Here is an 11191-nt window from a genome sequence, read left to right on the forward strand (position 1 = left end):
TGACACCGGTTTCGTGGAAGACAACTTTTCCATGGATGGGGTGGGGTGTGGTTTCAGGATCAAACAGTTTCACCTCAGATTATCAAGCATTAGATTCTCATAAGGAGCACACAACCAAGTCCCTCACATGCGCAGTTCACAACAGGGTTTGTGCTCCTGTGAGAGTCTAATGCCACCACTGATTGACAGGAGGCAGAGCTCAGGCGGTAATGCTCACTCGCCTGCTGCTAACCTCCCGCTGTGCAACCTGGTTCTCAACAGGCTGCAAACTGATACCATCCGCAGCTCAAGAATTGGAGACCCTTGTAGCAGAGGACCCAGTGCTGGGCTGTGTGTGGCTATCTGTTGTAAATTATTATCTCTAGTGAGTTTCCTTTTAGTATTAGTCAAAACTCTAGGCTGCTTGTGATAGAACTCAAATCAAACTAGCTTAAAGCAGAAATATAATTTATTGGCTCATAGGAGGGACTGAAAAAACAAACTGGAGAAGCAAGGATGAAGGCAGAAATCAGGAGCATCTGATCTGAACCCAAGGAGCTGAATGCTTCCAAGGCCCCTGTCTCTCATTACCACTTCTACCTGCATGATAATATTCTCTGTTTCACCACTGGTGTCTTCATGTAGCAGTAAACATGGTCCCTGTCAAGTCTTAACTTTTACGTCTTACAACGACTGCTGTCAAAGAGATAGCCAGGGTCTTTCTCTTAGCCCAGAGAGAGAGGGTCGATTCTTACTGTCCCTGTCAGGATCACTCCATCCCATACAGTCACTCACTTTTTTGTGATTCCCCATAGCAGGCATCATGAGTTGAATTTATTTTTTTTACTTAATATGTCTACTTTGTCTTACTAACTGACAAAAAATTGTTTATATTTATTATGTACAATATGATACTTTGATCTATGTATACATTGTGGAATGGCTAAACCAAGTGAATTCGCATATGTATTACTTCACATACTTTTTTTGTGGTGAGTACACTTAAAACCTAGTATGTCTACTATCTGTCTTCCTGACTGGCATGTAAATTTATGAGAGTAGACACATTTCTGACTTGTTTACCACTAGATCCCCAACACCAAAGCAATACTTTGGCTGGACATGGCAGCTCATGCCTGCAAACCCAACACCTTGGGAGGCCAAGCTAGGAGAATTGCTTGAGACCAAGAGTTCAAAACCATCCTGGTCAAAATAGTGAGACCCCATCTCTACAAAAGAAATTTTTTAAAAAATTAGCTGGATGTGATTGCATGTGCCTGTAGTCCTAGCTTCTTGGGAGGCTGAGGCTAGAGGATCTCTTGAGCCTGGGAGGTCAAAGCTGCAGTGAGCCATGATTGCACCACTGAACTCCAGGCTGGATGACGGAACGAGACCCTGTCTCAAAAGAAAAAAAAAGAAAGACAAGAAAAAAACAATACTTTGGTATTTCTTAAGAGCTACTCAAGAACTACTTCTAACTCAACATATGAGAAATCCAGTCAAAACCAAGCCATATGTGAAGTCCACTAGCCATTAAAAATAATGTTCTTGAAAAAAATGACTATGATAAAGGAAAATAAGTAGATAAAATAATCTCCAGGGTGGGCGCAGTGGCTCACGCCTGTAATCCCAGCACTTTAGGAAGCCAAGGCAGGTGGATTGCCTGAGCTCAGGAGTCTGAGATCAGCCTGGGTAACACAGTGAAACCCCATCTCTACTAAAATACAAAAACTTAGCCAGGTGTGGTAGCATGCACCTGTAGTACCAGCTACTTGGGAGGCTGAGGCAGGAGAAGCAGTTGAAATCCAGAAGGCAGAGGTTGCAGTGAGCCAAGATAGTGCCACTGCACTGCAGTCTGGGAGACAGAGCAGACTCCGTCTCTAAAAAAAAATTTTTTTTTTAGAAAAAATTTCTAATATATAAACATATAAATATCTATTTCTAATATATAAATAAGCATAGCTTTAAAATACAATGTCTCAAATGGGAAGATAAAATCCACACAACTCATCAGACTATAGGGCTACTGTGAATCCTCATTCCATCCAAAGGTAATGAGGAAGGAAAAGGAAAGAAAAAAAAGAGAGAGAGATGTTGTGCCCCATGTAGAGTTGTCAGATAAAATGCAGGATTCATAATTTTTATTTTCAGATAAACAACAAATACTTTTTTAGTATAAGTATGTCCCAAATATTACATACTAAATAATACTAAAAACATACTTATTGTTTCTTTGAAATTCTAATTTAACTGGGAATCCTGTGTTTGGTTTTGCTAATTCTGGCAGCCCTAGTCTCCCTGGTGCCCACCCAGGGAGCCCCAGTGGTGCTGAAGTAGCAGTGTGACACATAGAATGAGAACAGAAGATGGGACCTTGGGTCGCTCTGGCTTCAGGCTGATGTGGAAGGAATGTTCCAGCTGTTCCTGCGTGCTCCCAGCAGAGGAGACAGACAGTGGCTGAAAGATACTCCCAGAGTGGAGGCTGAGGAGTGGGAAGCCCAAGCCAGCTTCTGGGCAACTCATGGCCAGGACTCAGAGGATCTGTTGTGGGGCAGAGCCTATAGGAAATGGGCTCCTTGATACAGGAGATGGACCCCCTGATCAAGCCCAGAGATGTACCCCTGATTGATGCCAGCTTGGACCCCAGAGCTAACCCTAGCAGCAAACCAGAAAAAGCAACAGGCATTTCTGAACAGAGTCCATGGATCTTCCTCAATCGCTAGGAAAATTTAGATGCCATATTGTGGAGAAAAGAAGGGGGCAAATCTTTGAGAAGAGAGAAAGTCACAGTAAGGAATTTAAACCTCAATATTTATATAGCCTGTAAGGGAAATGGCTGATGTGTAGTTAGGAATAGGCTGAGGCAGCCTTCAGTCACAGCTTGGCTCAGCAGGTTTGGAGTGCAGGCACACAACTCCACACATTATGTAACCACCCATGTGAGCTCATGCTTGGCTTGGAGCTGCTATTGTCTGTATAAGGTATAATTACCTTGTCTATGCTGTACATACAGCTCACACCCAGGCTTGCACTCATGGCTTGCTTATGCCCACCACTCATGTCCGAGCTTACTCACACCTGAGGAGAGAGTAAAAGCCATGTGGAAACCACAGTTCCTCGAGTATTTTCAAGCTACATGCCATTTGTGCATGCACTCTCCTAGGTCCTCAGCTTGGACTGGAACCTGACACTTGGCATAACATAGCCCCCAACAGCACTTCACACCAAGTTTGTTATCTTTCTGCCATCAGTGGAAATGCAAACATCAGATAAATACGAAAACTAATACAGAAAATGAAGAGCATCACCATTTCTTATCTAAGCATCCATCTACACATCCACTAGTGGGTAGGGAAGTCTTCCTAGGGACAGAACTGATCATTTAAGAGCCTTCCTTCGAATATGGAAAGAAAAGCACCCTGAGCATGGGCTGAAAAGATAGGATTAAGATAAGAATTTAAATGTTCCCTACAGCAAAGTCATCAGAATTTTACAACTTCCTCCCCAGGAGAGATTTGAGAGTTCTGGCTGAGGAGGAGTGATCCATGGATAGGAGCAAGCTTCAGGAATAGGATGAAAACTTTAGGCCAAAGGAAGAAGCAGCCTGTGGAAATATTCCCTTGTTCAAGATGGCCCAGGGATATTTAAGATCAGGCATGCCTAATCTTCCATCATAACTTGTTCTCTGTTCTGGGCAGGACTATTATTTAAGGCCCTGTCCATTCACTGCAAGCCCTCAGGGAAATCCACTGAACATAAAAGCTGTGGCAGAGTGACTACAGACCTTAAAGCTCAACAGTGAAAGCATGAATTGCCTTCCAGATTGTGCAGTGCCCAACCTGCACACTCTTACTTGGTGACCCTAACTAACTGGGCTGGAAATGAAGAAACCTTCCTTCTTCAAAGTATATTAAAACAAAATAGCCCTCAAGAGGGAGGATAAGGAAGACTAAATTGTACTATTACCTGTACTATTACTATTCAAAAGGAATATGATGCAATAAAATGTTATTATCTGTAGGTGTTCTAATAGTGACTTTGGGGCCAGGCACAGTGGCTCACACCTGTAATCCCAACACTTTGGGAAGCCAAGGTGGGCAGATCACCTGAGGTTGGGAGTTTGAGACCAGCCTTACCAACATGGAGAAACCCTGTCTCTACTAAAAATACAAAATTAGCCAGATGTGGTGGCGCATGCCTGTCATCCCAGCTACTTGAGAGGCTGAGGCAGGAGAATTGCTTGAACCCAGGAGGCGGAGGTTGTGGTGAGCTGAGATTGCGTCATTGCACTCCAGTCTGGGCAATAAGAGGGAAACTCCATCTCAAAAAAAAAAAAGGTGCCTTTTTAGTATCTTTTTAGTGCTAAATAGTGCACTAATCTGTGTTAGTTTTGATGTCAGGAAGAATGATTAAGAATCAAAGAAATTATCACACCCTAGACAAACAGCAGTAGTTATGTCATGGCTGGTACCCAGCCTCTCATCTCTGGATGCCAGCTGGGGTCTGAGTCAGCTGACATTCCACTTGCCTTGGTGCCTGGCTCAGGAGTTGGGAGGTCCAAGCCTCACCTGAAAGATGCCAGTGCCAATAACAAGGATGAGAATGCCGGCAGGGTGGTGCTGCTTGGGAAGGAGGATAGGACTGTGACGAGGGAGGACAGATGTGGCAGCAGAACCCAGCCACATTTTGCGTGGGAGACAATGCTGAGACATGTGTAGTTTACCACAGCAGAGACTGACCAAACTGCTCTAAATGTTAAGAAAAAGTCATGGAATGAGGAAGTGTTTCCATATTTTTATCTAGTACTTCTAATTTGCTTTCATTACTCTTTGTAAAAATTGTACATGTCAAAACCAGAAGATGTTTGCATCCTACAGTTTTTAATTTCTAAAGGGCCTTAGAAGCTATGCGATTCTACTTCCTCCTTTTACAGATTGCAAACGTGGGTCTCAGAGAGAAGGATCAGAGCCAGGATTCCATAGAGTTAGGTTCTGCAGAGAAACAGCACCAAGACAATGTGCATGCATAGATATACACACACCTCTCTCTCCCTCTCTTTCTCTCCCTCTATTTATATATAAAGCGTTTCATTTTAAGAAATTAGCTCATGTGATTAGGAAGGCTGGCAAGTCCAAAATCTTCAGGGTAGACTGGCAGGCTGGAGACCCAGGGAAGAACTGATGCTGTCATTCAAGTTCAAAGGACATCAGGCTGAAGACCCAGAAAAAAGCCAGTGCCGTAGCTCAAGCCCGAAGGCTGTCTACCGGCAGAATTTTTTCTGACTGGGAGGAGGGTCAGTCTTCTGTTCTATTCAGGCCTTCAACTCATAGCATGAGGTTGCCCACATTAGGAAGGGCAGCCTTCCTAACTCAAAGTCTACCAATCCAAATGTTAATCTCATCCCAAAACACCATCACACAAATATCCAGAATAATGTCTGACCACACATCTGGGTACCATGGCCCAGCCAAGGTGACACATAAGATTAAAGTGGAAATGGAATTGAAACTCAAACTTCCTGACTCACAAAACTCTGTCCCTTTGGTCATGTGGCCCCAATAAGATTCATGCATTGAAATAATAAATGCTGGAGTCTTAACATTTCCAAGGAAGAAGCTGGAGGTAGTGAAATGCTATACTTCACAAACGTATGTATTTGTGTGCTTTAAGTGATTTTCCCCAACAATATGTCTACCTAGACACACTTCAAACCAAGGAAGAAAAAAAAATGTAATTTAGAGAGACCAAATTCAAGACTCCCAGTTCCATGTACACCCTGAGCATCCAAATCCTACCATAAAATAACATTAACGAAATATTTGTCACGCCATTTCAGAGCCATGGATATTGTATGCAGAATATTATGAAATACAAAACATTGAGGCACATGCACCAAACATAAGCTCACATCAGTTCCTCAACTACTTCTCTTCACGACTCCAGAATGTTGGCTGCGATTCCTTATTAGAGAAGAAGCCCCGTAATGTCTACGTCTTCCACTTGTCTCATGCCTCAATTTTAGCACTTCGAATTCTACCTCCTACAGTCTTATTTTCTCCATTGAAGGAAAAAGAGAGAATGTCAGCTTTGAACTTAACACCTCATTGAGAAGCCTATATTAGAGAAAAAGACATTCCCACCTTTACTGCTCTGATCTACTGGAAGAATGTTTTATTAGCTAAAGAAGTAACACTACAAGTATTTAAAATTCCCATCAGATTTCTGCAATAATGTCATTACCATAGCAAACTAACTTCAGTTTCAGTCTCACCTTTTTTCACAATTTAAGTAATCCATTTGAAAATCCTACATGCATTGGGAAATATCTGGAGGCTACAGCTTTTGGTTAGAGTCTAAATAGCTGTAAGAATAAACAAGCAATTTTACTCTGTTCCTCTCACAAATGTCATCAAGTAGGAAGCAATTGCTGAGATGGACTGCCTAATAGCTGCAGGAGGAATTATATTACTGTAGTTCTAGCTTTGTGACAGCCAAAAAAATGAGACCTCAGGCTAAAACATCAATCTATCTTGTCCTTAAGACAATGATCCTAAATAGGCAATAAATTAGTCATCTTAGGCTGCCATGACAAAAACTGTAGACTGGGGGGCTCAAACATGTATTTTTTCACATTCTGAAGGTTAGAAGTTCAAGATCAAGGTGCCGGCAAGGTGGGTTTCTGGTGCAGCCTCTGTTCCTTGCAGATAGCTGCCTTCACATGGTCTTGTCCTCTGTGCACTTGTGGAGAGAGAAAGAGGGAGAGAGCTCCATGGTTTCTTCCTCTTCTTCTATCAGGACACCAGTCCTATCGGATGAGGGCCCCATCCTTATAACCTGATTGAACCTAATTACCTCCTCAAAGGCCCTGTCTCCAATTGTAATCACATTGGGGCTTAGGGCTTCATCACATGAATTTGAGGCATACCATGCTGTCCATAACGGGCAACATGAACCTACTTAAAATGCATCTTTCTACGACTCAAACTTTGTGTGGAGGATCTTTTTCTCCCTTCCTCTTTTCCTCCTTTTCATTCTCATTCTTCTTATTTTGTTTCTCTGTTCTTTCCCATTCTCAATAAGCCTGTGGGGAGTTAGAAAATGTTTTTCTTTCTTTTTTTTTTTTTCCTACTTTAAAAAATACGTATTCAATATTTGGGATTCTTTCTTTAATGAAGAGGGAATGTGCCATAATTAATTCAAAAGAATCCAAAACATATTTTTGAAATAGTCCCAATAATTCATTTGCTCTGAACAGATCCAACTCGACATGGCAATAAAAGCACATGTGGGAGGCTGGGCGCGGTGGCTCACGCCTGTAATCTCAACACTTTGGGAGACCAAGGTGGGAGGATCTTGAGGCCCGGAGTTTGAGACCAGCCTGACCAACATGGTGAAACCCCATCTCAACTAAAAATACAAAAATTAAACAGGCGTGGTGGCACTTGTCTGTAATCCCAGCTACTTGAGAGGCTGAAGCAGGAGAATCACAAAAATGCAACTACATCATCTTGGAAGTAGGGAAAGCATACTTCTCTAGACCACATAGTTCCTACACACAAGCCATTCAGTGAATCTGGTTTCAACCAAAAAAATGGCAAAATGTTCTGACAGGGGAGGGAAGTTTGACCCCGGATGAAATTACCGACAGGCAACATGAGATACACTAATTCATCTGTGCTATATTTGACAGGGGACTTTAATCTCCAAGCAACGGTGCTTTTGATTCTGTAATTTTTTGTTGAGTGACCTGTCTTCAAAAACTAACTCCAAACTAAGACTCAATTTAAAATGAATCATGACAAAGTTTAAGGAAGAAAGTGAGAGCGCAACTGGCCAGCCCCAAAAAGATGAATGAAATTTGTTTAAGTGGGCTGGGCGCCGTGGCTCTTGACTGTAATCCCAGCACTTTGGGAGGCTGAGGTGTGTGGAACACTTGAGGTCTGGAATTTGAGCCCATCCTGGCCAACATGGTGAAACCCTGTCTCTTATCCGGGTGTGGTGGTGGGTGCCTGTAATCCCAGCTACTCAGAAAGCCGAGGCAGGCGAATTGCTTGAACCTGGAAGGCAGAGGCTGCAGTGAGGTGAAATTGTGCCACTGCACTCCAGCTTGGCTGGCAAGAGTGAGACTCCAACTCAAAAAAAAAAAAAAAAAAAAAAAAAAACTAAAACCTAAATGGAGGGTGGGAAGAAGAGACAGCATTCTCAGGAGGGAACAGTATAAGCAAAGGCATAGAAGCAAGAATGCAGCTTCTATGTCTTGGGCAGGTCTTCTCAATCTGGCGTGTGCAGGAATGACCTGGGAAATGCAGATTCTCCTTCCCCCCACAGCTGGATGACTCCTGAGCTTCTGCATGCTAGGAAGCTCCCAGGTAGGACTGATGCTGCTATCTGAAAACCTCACTTTGATTACAAAGCACCTAGAAGGGGATAAACTGAAAAGATGTCTGCAGGGACGTGGCAAGATAAAAGGCAGGGTCCTTTGTTAAGGTCAGGTTAAATAGGGCTTGGAAAACTGACTGAGGAGTTGGACTTGTGAGAAGTTATTACACTTGAAATGATCAGGCAGTGAAGCAACACTAAGTGTTGGCAGGAAAGTGTTAGGAATCTTGACTAGCAGAGCCATGCAGGGAACAAGCCGGGAAAGAATATTTCAAGTTAATTAACACAGAAGGTTGGAAAAATTTGCATCTCAAGGAGAAAAATTCCATGACAGAGGGCAAATATTTAGAGAGGTAAGAATAGTAGAAACAGTCCACTTAATGAGATTTCATTGTAACTTTATGTTCAAAGGCTCTAAAATAGGTGGTAATCTATGTCTTGAGAAATGTCTCTGAACGATTATAATAATCTCTCTCCTAAGTTTGAAAAAAACATTGTATTTATATATTAGAAATATTGAACTGCTATTCCAGAAAGCACTTCAAAGAAATACCATAATGAACAAATATTTATACACCAGCTTAATATTAAACCCTAACATCTCTCCTAAGGAAAAGACAACATTTACAAAATTAACTATAACGGCAGAGAAAGTTCATGCTACAGAGGGACTTTTTCTCCAGTGTTCTATGGCAAGTACATACAACATGGGTTGGAAGAAAAAGGGCAAAACTGAAATGCAGATTTTGTCATGATTTTGCTAGCAATCACTTGGCAGAACTGCTTTTTAAAAGTTGATCCGTACTTCAAGGTGCATTGTTTGAGTCCAGCTCTAGATAAACATTCATGCTTCCAGGGACTAGAATCACACGACTGACTGGCAAAGTTCATAGGAGCAGAAAGGCCCTGGTGCCAATTAAAAACCATACATCCCATCACAGCAAGGATGGGAGCTATTGAATAATTGAATACTCTCAGGCCATTCCAAAGGAGAATAAACAGATGATGGCCTGATCCCGCGGAGACTGGATGGAGCTGTGTGCATTAGGCTGTGCTATATTCTCTTCTTACTTTGATTAATTATCCAGCTGTGCAACTGTCATTAACAAGGATATCTCTGAATCATGTGGCTAGTGACAGTAACCAAATCTGGCTGTTCCTTTCATTTTTTTTTTTTTTCACATGGGTAAGCACCTTGCTGTTTGGAAGACAGTTGCCTGGTATGTCACTTGCAACAGGCGAATTCTCCTTTCACCACAGACAACAATGGTCTCATTCTTCAGATGGTCTTCCAGGTGCTGCTGATAGGCTAGTCACAGAGGTATACCCAGTGGATGAGAGTAGGATACCCTCCTGTAAGTTGATCTTTCACTGGAAGAGGTTGGGAAACACCAGGCGTAAAGTGTGAATGATTGTCATTTTTTAATTATATTTGTTTGCTTGTTTTTGTTGATCTCTTTGTGCTAGAAAACACCACCCACATCCCATCATTTCAAAAAGCGCTTTAACATATCAGGCTCAATATCGCATTTTTCTCAAGACTGTTTTGATCTGTAAAGTACTGAGGGCTTAAGCCAAAGAAAATCATTTCAAATTGTAGGAATTCCATCTTTTCCAACCAATCATAGGAAGAAATAAAGACATGGGGGTGGGGGATGGCGGGGAGGCTCCTGGAATAATGCCATGTCAGTAGCTGCCTATGCTACCTGCTCTTGGTAGCAATAACCAAGGTGACCATGTGTTCCTGAGTGAATCACTTAATCTTTCTGTACCCAAGTCCATCCACTGATTAAAGCTGGATAATAATGCATATTTTCCATATTTCCAGGGAGGCAGCACAATAGTAGGAAGAGACAGCATGTTCATTAATATTTCATCTGTTCCCTACATTTCCCAGTCCTCTTTCGGTTAACCAGGACCTTATGACCGGTTTTAGCCAGTGAAATTTGAGCAGAGTGACATGAGTCAATTTCAGGCAAAGGCAATACAACTTTCATGCATCATTTTCTTGTCTGCTTATGTTCCAGAATGTGTAACTGTAAGACAGTGGCCCTTCAGCTTGGGTCCCTGAGTCAATGTGTGGAGCCAAGACCCTTGTCAGTTTCGCTTGTAAATATACCATGAGCCAGAACTAAACCTTTGTTTGGTAGAGACTCCCTTCTCATCTCTACCAGGGGAAATTTTATTCATCCTTGAAAACCAATCTCAAATGCCACTTCTTCCATAAAACCTCCCCAGATATGAATTCCCATTATACTTTGAACCTCTATTTTTAACAAATGAGTCAAAATTTTGCCTAATATTACTGAAAATCTAAAAAGCGTATCTTAGGCTCTGTGGCCAAAAGTACTGAGATTCGATTCTCAGCCCCAGCACACACAAGCTGTTTAGCCTTAGACAAATTATCAATCCTTCCTAAATCTCAGTCTTCCTACCTGTAAAATGAAATTAACAAGAGATATCATGAGATTTAAATGAGATAACATGTTAAAAACTTGGTAGAATCTGACATGCAATGAAGATTCTGTTATTTTTGTGAATTTGTCTTCGATCTTACAAGACTGTGAGAGTCTCATATATGGAAATGATATGCTCACCTACTTTGTCTTTTGTAATACCTGGAACATGATCTTACACATAACAGGTTGGCAGTAAATGTTTGAGAAATGAATGAACTAAAAATAACAAAATAAATCCATGAAATGATAAAAGACACAAAAATTCTCTGAGAAATCAAAAGGAAGTAAGAGAGAGAACGGAAAAAGGAGAGAAAAGTCTTCTAAAATGGACAATAGGCTGAAATTAAATAAATCATGTTGCTTTGAGGAATGTA

This window comes from Saimiri boliviensis, chromosome 13 (genome assembly GCF_048565385.1).
Source record: "Saimiri boliviensis isolate mSaiBol1 chromosome 13, mSaiBol1.pri, whole genome shotgun sequence".
Taxonomy (NCBI): domain Eukaryota; kingdom Metazoa; phylum Chordata; class Mammalia; order Primates; family Cebidae; genus Saimiri; species Saimiri boliviensis.